Below are 17,648 nucleotides of genomic sequence, written 5' to 3' on the forward strand. Positions count from 1 at the left end.
TCCAACCCTCCCTGGTCGCAGGGCCCCCTCCTCTGTGTGTGTGAAATCTCCCTCTGCTTCAGGCGGGTCTGGGTGGAGAAGGCACCCTCAGAAAGTGTGTAAGGACACTTGTGGATATATAGGTCCCACCCAGATCATCTTGGATAATCTCCCCATCTCAACCTTTTAACTCAATCACCAGTCACTTTGCCATATAAGGTTACATTCACAGATTCCAGGGATCAGGATATGAACATATTTGGGGACCGTTATTTAGTTGACCACACATGGAGAGAGAGGGATCTTAATCCCTGAGCTAGGCTTGACTAGGAGGGTGGAGGGGGTATTTTGACAGACTTGAAGAGGAAGGTCTGAGGACAACAGGTGCACTCCGAAATGCACGCAGGCAGCCTGGAGGCCACTGGCCCCTCCCAGGGCCTGGCTTTGGTGGGGAGTAGGGGACAGGCTTTCTGAAAGCCCAAGTCCGGTTCAGGGGTCAGGGTTGCAGAAAAGGAGGGCTTAGACAGAAGCGGGGGCAGAGGGGCTTCAGACCTGGGGGAATCCAGAGGCTGGCCCTGTAGCATTAGGACCTTCCACAAAGTGGCCTAACCCTGGGCAGGCTCCCCGGCCACTGTCCCGATGGCTCTATCACAAACATTGAACTCCATAGCCAGCAGGGGTGACAGAGCTTCTACCCTGGCCTCCAGCCGCTTTCAATTTAACAAAAGTCCCAAGCCCAGTTCTTATGGACCTAGCCATTCTCCCTGAGCCATCTGTGTGGAGAGGACTGATTGGCTTAAGTCAATGGAGCCACCTTAAGAGTTATCACAAACCCCATGGGGGAAGGAGGCTGCTTTCCACTGTCCTGCAGCAGAAGCCTGTTTTTGTGCTGCCAGACCAGACCTCTGCCTGGACCTGGGTCCAGGGAGGCCTGCTCCAGTGAGGCCTGAGCCGGCCTGTGCCCTCTCCCAGTGCCATCCACTGTCCCTGCACTCTGGTACCTCCCTCCTGACTCACCCTCAGCCATCCCTGGGGCTGTCACCACTAGTGAGCTGATGGGTCCCCAGCCAGGCTCTAACCTGGGTTTCTAGAGCATCAGACCCATAAAGCCACTCACCTCCAGCACATCTGGGGTCCACAGGCATCTCAGATTCAATACATCAAAGCTTTGAGACAGCCAGAAGCTGTCTGGTGCCTGCCTCACCCCTTTCCCATGTTACCCGCTCACTGCTCTCCCTCCATTTGGCTGATTCAGCTCTGGCTCCATCTCCTTATCCCTCTCAGCCTTCTCAAAACTGCCACCATTTCCATCCACTCATGGCAACGATGAGCCTTGCAAAATACACACCTGATTGTGCCACGAGGTTGCACGGAGCCCTCCTTGGCTTCTGAAGCTCCTGGAGGAAGCCCGGTCCTCTCTCTCCCTGCTCATCCTGCCCTTGGGGACTCGCCCAGCTCCTGCCCACATCCTGTCTGGACCACCAGCAATGCCAGCCAAAGCACATTCCCAGCCCAGCCCGGTCATCTTACAGCTGGCTTTTTTTTTTTTTAAATGAAAACAGAACATTAAACCAGCTTCAGAGGGAAAATGCCTGTTTAGTTGAGAAATCGAGTGGGCAAGTGATGTATGCATAAGAGATAAAGGATTCATTTCTTTTTTTAAGATTTTGTTTTATTGAGGAAGGGGAACAGGACTATATTGGGGAACAGTGTGTACTTCCAGGTCTTTTTTCCAAGTCAAGTTGTTGTCCTTTCAGTCTTAGTTGTGGAGGGCGCGGCTCAGCTCCAGATCCAGTTGCCACTGCTAGTTGCAGGGGATGCAGCCCGCCATCTTTTGCGGGACTCGAGGAATCAAACTGGCAACCTTGTGGTTGAGAGCCCACTGGCCCATGTGGGAATTGAACTGGCAGCCTTCGGAGTTAGAAACATAGAGCTCTAACTGCCTGAGCCACCGGGCCGGCCCTACAGCTGGCTTTTTAAACACCTTGTTACACAGAGGAAATCAAAACCAAGACTATGGTATCTACAAAATAGCATTGACATCAGTAGAGATTAGCCCCTACAGAATAGAGGTAAAGTAGGGCTCAGAGGAAAACCCATAGCCTTGAATAGTTACATTAATAATAAGAATCAAAATAAATAAAGCAGCTAACTTTATTTATTTTAGAAATTAGTAAAGGTGAATTCGTAACAATCAGGAAATCAAGAGGGAGGACTTGTAACAACTGAAGCAGAAATTGATAAATTTAAAACCAGAAATGACAGGTCTTTGAAAAAAATATATAATAGATAAACTATTAGCTAGTCAATCAGTAAAAATGAGGGAGTATGAATAAACTAAAGAAAAAATGAGAAATAGCCTAAGATATAAAGGAAGTTAAAAATATTATAAAAGGTTACTCACCTTTGTTCAAATACATTTGGAAATGTTGACAAAATAAATTACTTTCTAGGACAATATAAGTGGACTTGGAATGGTTGGGACATGTTTGTACTAAAAAAATGTTGTTTATCTGGAATTCAGATTTAATGGGGCATCCTATATTTTTATTTGCTAAATCTGGCAACCTTAAATGCAAATGACAAATGGATTCAAGAAGAGGCAAAGAGCTAGACATGTCAATGATCATTAAAAAAATTGAAGGATGTTGGGGGTGGGGGAAGAAAAAAAAAATTGAGAACATTGTGAGAACATTACCCTACCTCAAACACCCTTCTAGAAAGTTCCACAGGTGAAGTGTGTCCTGTCATCAGGACTAGAGATCTCTCCTGCCAGTTAAGTTCCCACAGTTTACAGCAAGGTAGAAAATGTCTACATTCACCTTCTGAAGCCAGTGTAACACTGACCCCAAGCCTAGCAAAGCAAACCACAGACCAATTATGTTTATGAAACTCAACACAAAATTCTTAAATATTAACAAGGAGAATCCAGCAACATATGATAAAGAACGTGTTCTGCCTATCCCAGTGGAGACAACACCAGTACTGCAAGGAAGGTCTTCTACTGGGTCCACAAGTGTGACTCTTAACCTTTTATCTTTCACCAGAGGAGAAGTCACAGGGTCGTCTTCATACAAAACGAAGAGGCATTTGACAAAATTCAACAACCAGTCTTGATAAAAAAAACAAAAAACAAACAAACAAAAAAAAACAACAACAAGCAACACTCACTGAATAGAATAGGAATGAATGGATACTCCCTTAACTGTGTTAACCTAAAAATAAAAAAGCCAAGGTGAGAGGCAATAAGCGTTTATTTACAATCCAAATTACAATTCTGGGAAGCACTGAATCAGGCAGAAACCCATATAGTATTCCGACTAGGAAGTGAAGGCAAGAAGTATTTATGAGAAAGGGAAGGACAATAATATGTTCACTTTCCTGTTATCTTTGCAAACAGTTGTTTAGAATACAAAGCTGCTGTGGGCCCAGGCCAAAGGTTATTTTATCCAGTTTTAACATTCCAAAGGTTTGAGGAGTACCGTGTTTCCCCGAAAATAAGACCTAGCCGGACAATCAGCCCTAATGTGTCTTTTGGAGCAAAAATTAATATAAGACTGGTCTTATTTTACTATAAGACTGAGTCTTTAATATAATGTAATTAATATAATATAATGCAATATAATATAATACCGGGTCTTGTATGCATTTTTACTCCAAAACTGAAGTACTAATGCAGAATAAGTGCCAGAGGTGGACACTAGACAGATGGAGAAAATGAATCTTAACCCCTACTTCACATCATATATAAAAAATTAATCTGCGATGAATCTTAGGCCAAAATGGAAAAGCTAAAACAATTGCCTGTGCATCATTTATTATAAAGACCTTCATTTTCCTCATTGAATTACGTCAATACTGTTAAACCAGTGATGGAGGAATATTTTTCCTGTGAGTCCCAAATGATGTAGGTGATGTTGGATCTGCCGGCAGTTTCTGGGTGTAGGCCGGGATCGTGTCTCGTGAGACCGAAGAACGGAAACACGGACCCAGGAGGGGCAAAGAGTATTAAAAAGAGGATAGTTTATTGAAAGCAGAGTCAGAGCTCCCGAGCGGGAGGGGTTACAGAATAGGGGTGCCCCATGATGGAGGCAAAAGCTCTTACTTTTATACCTTCCCTTACCTGCTTGGGGAAGGGGAGCTGGTTGAAGAAGGGAACTGGCGCCTTCTAATCGTCTACCAGGTTTGTTCTGCTTGCCCATCCTGAAGGAATTAGCAAAGTAACCCACTTTTATCTATTAGACCAGCTTCGTTTGTCAGGCCAAAAGGAATTTTATGATTAACCTCAAGGCCTTGTTACATTCTGTCCTAGATCGAAGGAGTGATTTCAAAACCTGGAGTTTTAGAATATGGCTGTCTTTTGTGTATTCCACCAGGGACCTCCCTGTCTACCTAGGGACATGCTAGCTAGCCTGTATTACCAGAAGCAGAAACTGCCTTAGGCCTGGAGAAACTCCCTGGGATGTATTGAATAAAACTGTATTGGATAGAAACCATCTTAGAAGCCATCCTGCCTTGCTCCCTGCTTGCTTGTATCTGCTGGATTGTAGTTTTCTCACAGGAGCCCAGGATCATCATTCCTGAACATTCCTGGATAACAGCATGGGAACCAGGATATGGAACAAGAGAACATGGCCACACCCCAAAACCCTCAGTTGCTATGAACGAAGCAACAATGCAACGAAAAGCCCCTGAAACATTGAAGAAAACTCTTGTTTACCTCCCTCTATAAAACTCCATACCCCTCTTGCTAGGGGAGGTTATGGGCTTTTCTAATCTTGAAACAGGACTCAGTTGGGACCCCCCCCAAAAGAGGCCTTGCAATGTCCCTGGCTGTTAGGCCATATTTAGTCCAGCAACAGGAACCTTCTTATCTAAAAGCCATCTTGTCTGGCTTTGTACCTTGTACCTGCCAGCTTGTGTTTGCCTTAGGCCTGGAGAAGCCGCCTGAAATGTAGAAACCATCTTATCCTGTCTTGGTTTGTACTTTGTCTCCTAGGGGCTTGTAATCCAGGCGTCAGTGTCTGGAGGGAGGCCTGGGGGCCAGGGTGTGGAGCCAGAGGGCTTGGTCATGCCCCAATCCCTTGATTGCTAGAGACAATGCATCGAAAACCCCCTGAAGCATTGAAGGGGGAACAGTCTCATTTAGCCCCTCCTATAAAACTCCATTGCCCTTTTTGCTCAGGGAGGTTATGGTCTTTTCTAGCCTGACCTCCCGCAGCTCAAACGTGCCAAATCAATTATAATAGACCAGTTTTGTTCTCCTGTGACTCATCCCTCTTGGGGAGCCTAGCCTGACCTCGCCTCTCCCTGCCCTAGAGCTTAACAATTGATCAACCCCCTCCCTTGAGCTTAGAATCTCCCCTGTCCCAGTTCCCTGCTTTAGATAATTACCCTGAAAGTTATGAAACTTAGGCTTGCTTACCAGTCACAATGCCCCCATGCTTGCCGATTACAATCTTTGGGGCCTAGCTGTCATCACTGCTCTTGGGTTGGTGACCACGTTAGACAGTCACATTGCCAGAGGAGAAGCTCCATGCAGACCCCTGGAACCGTCATGTAACCTCTGGAGGATATTTAAGGGAGGAATCCCTTAAATATCCCAGGCTAGTCTGAGAATGTTAAGGCAGTTTTTGGAGTGTTAACCTGCTGCTTTCTCAGACCACCAGCACTCTGATAATAAATGCTTATTCTATGGCTCAACTCCCAGTGTCCATCTATTGGCTGAGCAGCGCAGGCAGCACAAATCCCCAGATTCATTTGGCCTCCAGTTTCAGTCTTTGGTGACCCAAATGGGACAGACTTGGGACTCTTCCGGTGAGTCTTTCAGCTTGTGGGGGAGGGTCTTGGGGGCTGCCTGAGACTGGGTGGATTTCTTGGCGCAGGACCGACCCCTGAAGCAGCTGCCAAGTAATTTTGCTCGCCGAGGTGGGGTTTGTGCCAGGGCCCACACGTCACAGACGCCTTTTCTGCTCAGTTGGGATAGACTAAGTGTTTGCTCTGTTTTTCTGCCTCTAGTTACTGGTTCTGGAAGGGGGGATGGCTCCATCGTGTGCAGCCAGAGGATTTTGCACTCACCATCTGGGGCTTCTCTTTGAGGGCCATCTGTGGGTCATACTGACCCATTGGTGCCAATAGGTGAGGCTACAATATTCAGCAAGGCATAATACCCCACCAGTAAGGGGCTCTGGTTGCAAGCTTGCTCTGGTTCTGTAAGCGTGCTTGTGGTTGGCCACATTGTTCCCCAGGAAGCAGGACCCATCTGCCACATTGTAAAACCCACCACGTCTGGTTTCGGCCTTTGGGCATCTGGTTTCTGGTTTTAGCCCTCTGGCCGATTGATGGTTGACGGACCATGTATATGGAGTAAGATGATGTCACATCCAAATCTGGTACCTAGCTAGGCCTGGTTTATCTGGTGTTCAGATCTGAATCTGGTTTTTCTGGTTTTTGTCTGTCCAATTCAGGGAATACTTGGATCTTTGCTGTGTGTGTGAGTTTTTACTAGGAACAGCTGCATTTTTTCCAGCTCAATAATGGGATCTAGTGTTTTAATCCCCACTGGGAGCCCATTGGGCAGAGTATTAGGCCATTGGCAAAACTATGGCTATAAGCTGTTGACCAACAAAAAATTAGTGTCCTATTGCAATACTGCTTGGCCAATGTACACATTAGATTCTGGAGAGCGCTGGTCATTCAATGGTTCATTGAATTATACTATCTTGCAACTGGAATTGTTCTGTCAGAGGTCTGGGAAAAGGGATGAAATACCTTATGTACAGATGTTTATGAGTTTGCATAATTTGGAAACTAGCAAAGAGGGTAATAAGCTGATGGTTCAGAGGCAGACTGCCTCAGCCGGAGCCAGCAGTTGTCCCAATCCCTGATTCTAGGCCAGGGGAATTAAAGGATGAAGAGGAACTCAATGTCCTGGTGGCTGGAAATAGATACCCAGGACCTCCAACTGGTCCCCCACCACCAGGGGTGTCTGAAATAGACGGGGTTGATAGAATGGTCTCCCAGTGTCATACAAACAAGGTACCCAATTTGGAGTAGGGCTAGGGAGCCAAGGGGCCACGGCGGGGCAATATCCTTTGAGGGCTGGCTGTCGGAGTTGGCCCTGAAAGACAGCCTGCCGGATACTATTGGGCACATACCCCCTTTTCCACCTCGGATTTGATGAACTGGAAAAACCTTAACCCGTCATATTGAGATAATGCCCAAAAGATGACTGATCTCATCTCCTCGGTGTTTAATCTCTACCGGCCGACCTGGGTAGATGTACAAGCCCTGCTCAATATGCTGCTGATTGCAGGTGAGTATCACCACCTGGAGGAACCTCCACTGCCTCCCAGAGCGGCGGCACCAGGCTGCATTCCCACCCGCAGTGGATGAGGGGTCCTTTTTCTCCACAGCCTCTCCAACACTTGTTACTATTTGTCTTGTTGATGATAGCCATTCTAACTGGGGTGAGGTGATATCTCATTGTGGTTTTGATTTGCATTTCTCTGATGATTAGTGATGTGGAGCATTTTTTCATATGTCTGTTTGCCATTTGTACGTCCTCTTTGGAGAAATGTCTCTTCAGGTCCTCTGCCCATTTTTCAATTGGGTTGTTTGTTTTTTTGTTGTTGAGTTGTATGAATGAGTTCCTTATATATTTTGGATATTAGCCCCTTATCCGAGGCATTGTTTGCAAAATTCTTCTCCCATTCAGTTGGTTGCCTTTTTATTTTGTCGATGGTTTCTTTTGCTGTGCAGAAGGCAACATAAGTTTCTATATGTACGCCTGATTGTCCAATACCTCTGTGGGGCGGGGATTTACTCTCAAAACTATATGCTCAAATAACCATTGTTCCTGAAGCGAACCAGCTCCACCTACAGGTTCCAATTGAAAACGCATATTGACTCCAGATGCTCCAGGAGGAAGACCTGACTGCAACACTGGAGAACAGAAAGTGTGGAATTAGTTTATTCCAGTTGGCCAGATCTACAGGACCAACCCATCCAGGACCCAGACTGGACTCTTTCTGTGGATGGAAGCAGCTTCATCGACAATAGGAGACGAAAAGCGGGGTATGTGGTGGTTACTCTGGACCAAACAATGGAGGCCTGACCTTTGTTGGCAGGTACGTCCACCCAGAAGGCTGAACTCATTGCACTAACCCATGCCCTTGAACTAGCCAAGGGAAAATGAGTCAGTATTTACACTGACTCTAAATATGCTTTCCTGGTATTATTACATGCACCTGGGGCCATTTGGGAAGAACGAGGCCTTTTTACAGCTGGGAAGAAAGAAATAAAACATGCCTCAGAAATTTTACGACTTAAGGTGGTCCAAGAACCCGCCCAAGTAGCCATAATGCATTGTCCGGGACATCAGAAAGGTGGAGACCAACTGGCAACAGGAAACAGATGGGCCGACTTTGCAGCCAAGGAGGCAGCCCACCTAGATACAGTTATGGCCCTAATTCCCATGATAGATCTCCAGAAGCATCAGCCTGCCTATTCAGAAATGGACCCGCAAGAGGCATGTAAGAGGGGCTACACACAAAACAGTTCAACGGGGAAATAGAAGGGCAACTCAGAAGGGAGTCTTCATCTCCTCCTCACTTCTGCCATTGATTCTCCAAGAAATGCATCTGGTCACACTCTGGGAGAGATACTTTACTTATGTAGCCCCCTGGATCACTGGCATTCACTTGACACAATAGCTGAAGATATTATCAATAAATGCTCACTTTGCCAGAGAAATAATCCAAAAACACACCCAGACTCTAGAGACCAAGGTCGTCAATACAAAGGCCAGCTGCCTTTTGATGACTGGCAGATTGACTTCACTCAAAAGCCCAGGGCATGGGAAATTACTGGTGCCTGCGTGCATGCACAGATATTTTCTCGGGCTGGGTAGAAGCATTTCCCATTCAAACAAAAAGGGCAACTAACGTAGTCAACACACTATGGGAGATCATCCCCAGGTATGGACTCCCCTGAAGTCTACAAAGTGACAATGAACCATCGTTTATCTCAGCCATCACTCAAAACGTGAGTAAGCACCTAAATATTACCTGGAGATTCCACACGCCATGGAGGCCCCAGTCCTCGGGCAAAATAGGAAAAAATGAATCATACTCTTAAAAAGGCCATAGCAAAACTCTGCCAGGAAACTCACTTAACATGGACTCAAACACTACCACTTGCCCTGCTGAGGGTCTGGGTGGCTCCACGAAGCAGGCTTAAATTAAGCCGATTTGAAATTGTTTATAGGAGACCATTGCAGGCCCTACGAGATATAGCCCCATCTGAGTTTAACCACGATTTACATGTTAGGAACTTAGCCAGGTAATAGAGACCACACATAAATTTGCCCTCAACAGGGAGCTGGCCCCATTAGAGGGACCCTACCATCCTTTCAAGACTGGAGAAAAAGTACTACTTAAAACCTGGAAACACCAAGGACCCATTGACTAGCTAAATGAACAGTGGACCGGACCTTGGATGGTGCTCCTGACCATGAACTCGGCCATCAGACTTGAGGGAATCTGGCTCTGGATTCACCACTGTCATGCATGGTGCCACCGGGGTCTCTGGTCCCGCTCCCCACATAAGAATGCAGGATATGGTGAGGCCAAAAAGGAACACCCACGGAGCCATAGATGGGGGAGTCATACCACTATATTCTTGCTGGCGGCTGGGTTGGAGACACAGGAAGCAGGAGCCACACAATCCGCAATCCGCCGTCCACTTGTCTTTGCCAACCAACCCCACTTGCTAACTGCAATCCACTCTTGCTAGCTCAGCCACCATCTTCTTGCTAGCCCCCATATTCTGCTAGTGTAGCCATGGCAGTTATATTAGTGGCCAATGGCTCACTGGTTACAGCTGACGGCCAGCTAGCCATAGCTGATGGCCATTTACTACCTGAGCCAGCACCTTTCCACGTGAGGCCGAGAGCCTGGAAACTGCACTCCTGGCTCTGTCCCCACAGCCACACCAGAATAAAGAACACAGAACTAGAAGATAGAAGAAAAGATACAACAACATGGAGACCCATGCCATTAAGGAACCTCAAATACTTGTTTCATGGCTCCTCCTAGAATGTTCCTCCGAGGGACCGATACCATTTGGAAGGAATGAAAACGTCTGGGTCTATCTGCCTAAGCATGTACTCATTACCTCTGATTTTTGCCTTTCAGGAAGGACGTATGTAGAACAGACCTTTACCTTCTGCTTAATAGGAGTTTGTACCCCACTGGAGACTATCAGAAATCACACGATGTTCCAATCCATAGACAAGCTTATGTCATATTCTGACAAAGCTTTGTTTTCCCTCAAGGTCTCAGTGATGACGCCAGCACGAGACTGAGTCATTGTATCCACTCTTGTTTTGTCATTATAGCCGATGCAGACGTGAATTGCAGTTCCACCGCCTTAATAAGCTATGCCAACGGACATGTTAAGTTACCCGCCAGATGGTTCCTTATCTGTGGAAGAACTGTCTATTCTTATGTGCCAACCAATAGTTCAGGAGGGCCTTGCTCCCTCGGAAGACTTATTGTTTTTCTGCCACAGAGAGCCCACCAACCAGCCATCTCAGGGAACTTGCTTTAGGCCCTGACTGCAATAGTGAGGGACACTTGTTTAGTGCAGCTGAATACGTAGTCTTATCTCTCTTTGTGATGCCAGCTATGACTATTGTTCTGAACATAGAAATCAACAGAATGGGCTGCTTTATGGGAAAGGCCCTGAATGTCACCTCTCAGGCCATCTGTGCTCTCGGGGAAGAACTAGGGCAGGTCAGAGAAGCCGTCCTTGAAAATCGGGCCGCTATGGATTATTTGTTGTTAAAACAACCATGGATGTGAGGAATTCAAAGGACTTCGCTGCTTTAACCTTACCGATAATTCCCGCCTGAAGAAGGGGAAGGTTAAACAAATTCACAATCTCATATCTAATATTAAAGGAGAGAAAGTTTTTTGGTCTCGATCTCTCCCAACTCACCTCCTGGTTCCCCAACCTTGCCGGTTTAAGGGAAGCATTTCTCATTTTTCTGTTATTTATAATTGTAGGGTGTATGTCTTGCTGCATATTCAATGTGTCCCTGCTTATAGGTCCGCTGCCAGGTGGCTGACAAAGGCCCAATGGACACTGGAAGCTCGAGCCTTTCTTCAACGTCACAGCAACAAATTTCACCCCAAACTAGTCCTATAGATACGGACTTTACCTTTTGACAGTGGGGAATTGAAACAGGGCCCAGTTGGGACCCCCACAAAAAAGGATTTGCAATGTCCCTGACCTCGCCTCTCCCTGCCCTAGAGCTTAACAATTGATCAACACCCTCCCTGCGGTTTGCACTTGGAATGTCCCCTGTCCCAGTTCCCTGCTTTAGATAATTACCCTGAAACTTACACTTGCTTACTACTCAGAATGCCCCCCCCCCATTACAATCTTTATGGCTTAGCACTCTTTCCACGTTGTTGTCATCACTGCTCTTGGGTTAGTGACCACATTGGAGAGCTACATTGCCAGAGGAGAAGCTCCATGCAGACCCCCGGAACCATCACATAGCCTCTGGAGGAATGTCCAGATTTTCCCTTAAATATTCCAGACTAGTCTGAGAATATTAAGGCAGTTTTTGGAGGTGTTAATCTTCTGCCTTTTCAGACCACCAGCACTCTGATAATAAACGCTTATTCTACGACCTAACTCCTCTGTCGGTCTATTGGCTGAGCGGCGCAGGCAGCACGAGCCCCCAGCCTTGTTTGGCTTCAGGTTCGAATCTGACCTCCTGCTGCTCAAACACGCCAAATAAATTCTAATAGACTAATTTTGGTCTCCCACGACTCATTCCTCCGGCTGTGCCCAACAGGTGTCCTGCACAGGCAGGCACTTTTGTCTACCCTCTTTCACCCTCTGACTCAGTCAGATTTGCCATCCCATAGGAGACCTAGTGCTAGGCCTGCCCGTGTCCCAGGGCCAGGCCCTTAGGTCAGCCATTGGTGGGGACACATGCCTGCCCAGGTCTGCATCCTTCCCCTCTGCCTGACCTGAGGAAACCGACACTGGGACGCAACTGCAGTTTTCCCTTGTCCTCCAGGTGATTAAGAGAGTCTAGACTTTACCTCCTTTACAGCCTTCTCTGCCGGCAGGGTAAATGGAGCGAGGTCCCCTACCTCCTGGCTTTCTTTGAGCTGCGAAGGGTCTTGTCCCATTTCCCACCTCAGGGGGACCACGCCTCTTGGGTTTAACTTCAGCCTCCTGCTCCCCCTGCTCCAGAGTCCTCACCTTTTAATCCTGATCCAGATCTTTTCAACCCCCCTGATTTTTCTTCTCCTCCCCAATCTCCGCTAGTTCAAACCCCCCTCCCTCCATATCAACCCAATGGCTCCACGTCTCCACCCAATACTTCTTCCTCCTCACCGTCCAATACTCCCTGTTCTTCCTCTGCTGCCCCGCCTGCTCCTGACCTTTCTTCCCCTCCTCATACGCAATCCACGCAGCCTTACACGCCCCCAGACACTCAGATGCCTCTCAGGGAAGTGGCAGGCACTGAAGGCCCAGTTAGGGTCCTTTTTCGATGATGGACCTGAGTTTACAAAAATAAATTCACATTATCTCTGTTATAGAACTTTTGAAAATAGTTTGGATAATTAACTTTAAAATCTCATAGAGTTAAGGACTAATAAAATGCTAACTGAAATCAGGTTTTTAACCTGGATTTGCCAATGGAAATGCTAATTGCTTGCTTTTAGTTGTCAGTAAAAATTAAGGTTCTGAAGGTTATGGATTCTAATTAATACGAAAGGAAATGATGCGTGTTTCCAAGGAAGGTATAAGATGTGGAAATACATTTTTGAAGGAACTGAAAGAAAGTAGTTTGTCCTCAAGATGGTTATTTCTGAATGAGTGAGAAGAGACAAATTAAGAGGGACTGGGAAAGTTGTAGCAGGTTTGTGAAATGTCTTGAGAGAGTTTTGTGTATAGTTAAGCTAAATACAATTAATTAACCAAATCTGAACATCAAAAGTAAGCTAGTAGAGTAGAGTGTGTTCTCTTTCTCTAAGTAGGACAAATTCCTTAGACTATTGGTCTGCTATTGATATAAAGTTTTCTGCCTAAAAAGCAAAGAATATACAAGGACAGGCAATTAAGTTCACAAACTCCTCCTAGAAAAAGTGCTACATACCTCGTTGCTGAATATCACTATGGTTACCTTCGAAGTTCTCCCCTTGGAAGATATGCACTAATGTCAGTGCCTAGTCCATCCTTCAAAGCAGTTTTGGAACTCTTTTTCTGGAATGGCCATCAGAATTGTCATCGTATTACTCTTGATGTCCTGAATGTCATCAAAATGTCTTCCTTTCAGTATTTCCTTTATCTTCAGGTAAAGAAAGAAATCATTGGGGGCCAGATCAGGTGAGTAGGGAGGGTGTTCCAATACAGTTATTTGTTTACTGGCTAAAAACTCCCTCACAGACAGTGCTGGGTGAGCTGGTGCATTGTCATGATGTAAGAGCCATGAATTGTTGGCAAAACGTTCAGGTCGTCTAACTTTTTCACGCAGCCTTTTCAGCACTTCCAAATAGTCAACTTGGTTAACTGTCCAGTTGGTACAAATTCATAATGAATAATCCCTCTAATATCAAAAAAGGGTTAACAACGTCATTGCAACAATTTCATGAACTTAATTGTCAGAAGTCATGCGTCATCAGAATAATTTCTGTTTTATATTGTCCTACTCAGGTCCTTAGTTACTGAAGAAAACTAAATCTTCCAATAGTCAGAATTGAGTTTTGCTAATAATTATGTAAACTTCTGTATTCTAGGACTACTGGAGTTCATGTGCCCTTCTTATGTCAGATATAAGCCAATGTAACTGATTTTGCCAAAAACCTAGATAGGTTTGGGGTAAATTCATTAAGCACAGACTAATATTTTCCCTAACATTTTAGGATATTATAGTAATTCTGACCCATTGTTACATCTTAATGAAAAGGCACAGATCCTAGAGAAGGCCAGGGAAATTCTTACAACATCTTTTACAACAGATAGGGAAGACGAGGCAAGAAAGAATCAGTGAGACTGGAGACGAATTCAGAGACAGGCCAGGCTTTTTGCTGCAGTTAATAGACAGGCTGATGCCACATCAGGGCACCCAAGAAACCCCATATTAGACACACCAGACGTCCTAGCCCTTTAAAGCAGCCATGTACCCTGTGCAAAATAAAAGGGCACTGCAGGAGAGATTGTCCCCTGCTCTGAAGGGACTCCTTCCCCACAAATGACTGTGATTGACTAATGGGCCTAAAGTTCCCAGTGGTTCCCAAACTGTTCTCATCACAAGGGGCAAAACTGCAGGGGACCCTTGACATGGCAGGTAAGCCTGTTAATTAGCCATTTATTCTTTCTTGACTGCTCCCCTGAAACCTGCTGGATTGTAATGATAAATAGAGCCCCTTGAAAAGGGCTCTGGGAAAGCTTGGTCAGGAGACCTCTAAGCCCTGGCTCTAATTACTACCAATTTCTTGTAGATTCTGACCAAAATTTTGTTATTTCCTATTTTAACTTGAGAGGTTCAGCAGGCACTCAGGAAATCTAGGGACTGGCACCTCCCTCAGGCTGACCCCTCTACACACTGCAGCCCCCTAAAGTAGGGACCAAGTGTTGTTAGAAGCCTAGAGGGCGATGAGGGGTGGGGGTCCCTGACAGCCCAGTTGTCAGGCTTCAGAGAAACAGCAGCTGGGTCCCCTTCCCTCAAATCAAACCTGTTTCATTTAAGTTTCCACAGGACTCCCCCAGAAAGGAAGGCTATTGCACCTGTTTCTGTGAACCAACTGACCTCTCTCTTGAGAGCTCTTGCTTTCCTCTTTACTTGCACCTCACCTGAGACCCCCTTTATTAATCTTAACGATCTTAGGTGTGCTCCCTTCTTTCACCTTTACTAGTTCCTTGACTTCCTGGCTCCTGAACCTCTCGGGGTTACTCCCACCCATAGGCCTCCTGATCACCTTGTTGCTCCTCTTACTTTTTGGCCTCTTCTTGCTCAACCTGCTCATTAACTTTATACAAAAAACCATAGCCTGGGCCGGCCCAGTTGGAGCTCTGTGCTCCTAACACCCAAGGTTGCCAGTTCGATTCCTCACTCCCACAAGGGATGGTGGGCAGCGCCCTCTGCAACTAAGATTGAACACAGCACCTTGGACTAAGCTGCCGCTGAGCTCCCGGATGGCTCAGTTGGTTGGAGCACGTCCTCTCAACCACAAGGTTGCCGGTTCGACTCCCGCAAGGGATGTTGGGCTGTGCCCCCTGCAACTAACAAGGGCAACTGGACCTGGAGCTGAGCTGCACCCTCCACAACTAAGACTGAAAGGACAACAACTTGACTTGGAAAAAATCCTGGAAGTACAGACTGTTCTCCTTAAAAAAAAAAAAAAATTATATACATACATATATATATATATATATATATATATGTATATATATATATATATATATGTATATAATTTATATAAGACCAAAGAAAAACTTGGGGTAAAATGATTTCGATACTTAATAGGATATGAGGCTGGCTCCTTTAATATTTATATATTTAAATATTTAGTATCAAAGACCAAATATCCATTAGAAATGTGCACAGGGATATGACTCATCAGTCCACAGAAAGAGACTTACAAATGGCCTTTTCAACACAAAAAAGTTGTGCAACCTCATTCATAAGTAAGCCTTGCCAATTAAAACAACAATGAGATCCTACAGAGACAAAGAAAATAACTCCAAGCCCAGAAGGCATCCTCAGTGAGTTCTTTCAAATACTGACGGAAGAAAAAACACCATCTTACACAAACTCTTCCAGAGAACATAAAAGCAGAAACATAAACTTTTAATTAGGCCATGATAATCATGAAAACGAAACCTGACAAAAAAATTTCATAAAAGAACAGTAGAAGGCGATTTCATTCATGCACAGAGATGCAAAACTTCTAAACAAAATAGGAGCAAACCAAATTCAATGTATAAAAAAGAGAATGCATAACCACCAATTTGGGTTTATTCTGCAAATGCAAGATTGGTTGAACATTAGAATGTCATGCAATACAATTCACAACATTAACACACTAACAGAATAAAGAATAAAAATCGTTGATCATCTCAATAAAGGCAGAAAAGCATTTGATAAAATGTCTCAACTTTCACAATAAAAACTCTCAGTAACTAGAAATGGAAAGAAACTTCCTTAATCTGAAAAATTACAGCTACAATATATCAGTAAATGTCATAGTACATGGTAATACATGAAAAAATCTTCCTTTTGGAGAGGGAGACCAGTTCCTTTTGAGATAAAGATACATGTCTTAGCTTTCCTTTCGGTAGTGTAAAGGGAAGTCTTCACCAGTGCAAAAGATGAGAAAATAAATAAAAGGTATAGGATTAGAAAGGGGGATATAAAACTGTAGATACTCTACAGATAAACTGCTAGAAATAGGCCAATCTAACAAGATAACTGGAGTACAGGAAAATATACAAAAATCAATATTTCTACATCCTAATGTTGAAAGTAAATTGACACCTTGGGACACTTAACCATGGAGGTGGGAGGACTGTGGGTGGAGTTGGGCCCCTTGCTGACTCTCTAGTCTTGACTTCTTGTTGAACCCTCTGGTAACCTCTGGGGGAGGGAGATCAATATAGGAACGAGCCATGTTGGGCTCAGCCCCTCTCTTTTTCCGGCCACGGAGACTGCCCTCTGTGTGTGCAGGTGCGTGTGCCTTCTCTTGAGGGTTCCGTTTTCTTTTTTTCTTCCCAAATAAACCGTTTTCTTTTGGTGGATTATCTGGAGAATTATTTTAGCAGACTACACTAACCAAAAATAGAAAATACCTGTTTGAATGGAATCACTTACAATAACATAAAAATGATCAAAGCCTAGAAGTTAAACTAACATAGTTTAACACAGTTATGCAAGACCTCTACACTGAACACTACAAAACACAATTGAAAGAATTTTAAGAAGACCTAAATAAATGGAAAGTTATACTATGTTCATGGACTAGAAAGCGTAATATTGTGAAGATGCCAATTCTCCCCACTGTAGATGAAAAAGGGGATACACACTAAACCTGACAAGTTCAGGGGAGGCCCATATGTCAGGCCCTACAAACTCAGAGACTGAAATTAAACACATAGTATGTTCTGAACATATAAATTCCTAACTAAAAGCAGGTCATAGTGGGTAGTCACATCCTTGGAATGTAGCTTCCTTGACAAAGGTCAATCCTTACCTTCAGTGAGCCTATCATCTTTTTGCATTTAAGATAACATATCCTTGAAATGTTAGAGTCATCTCTTTTTCCGGTCTCATCAGGGTGCAGTCCTCCACATCAGAGCACCAGATTACAGAATCCCTCATTATTATCTTGTTCCCTAAGTGCTATCAATATGAGCTGTAAAATGTTAACTATCCTGTACCCATCAATAGAAAAGAAGTATGTGTCTCTCCATTTCACTTTTTATCCAAACCCAGAGATTTCCCCACTTTGCTTTCTCCCACCCCCTTAATCTATCACCAATGGATTTTATGTAACCCTCCTTATGTCTCCTCTTTTGATTCTAATGTATAACATAGCTGCAAAACTACCATTTTCCAAAGGATTTTCTTAATCTGTTGAAAT

Source organism: Rhinolophus hipposideros (genome assembly GCF_964194185.1).
Source record: "Rhinolophus hipposideros genome assembly, chromosome: 24".
NCBI lineage: Eukaryota > Metazoa > Chordata > Mammalia > Chiroptera > Rhinolophidae > Rhinolophus > Rhinolophus hipposideros.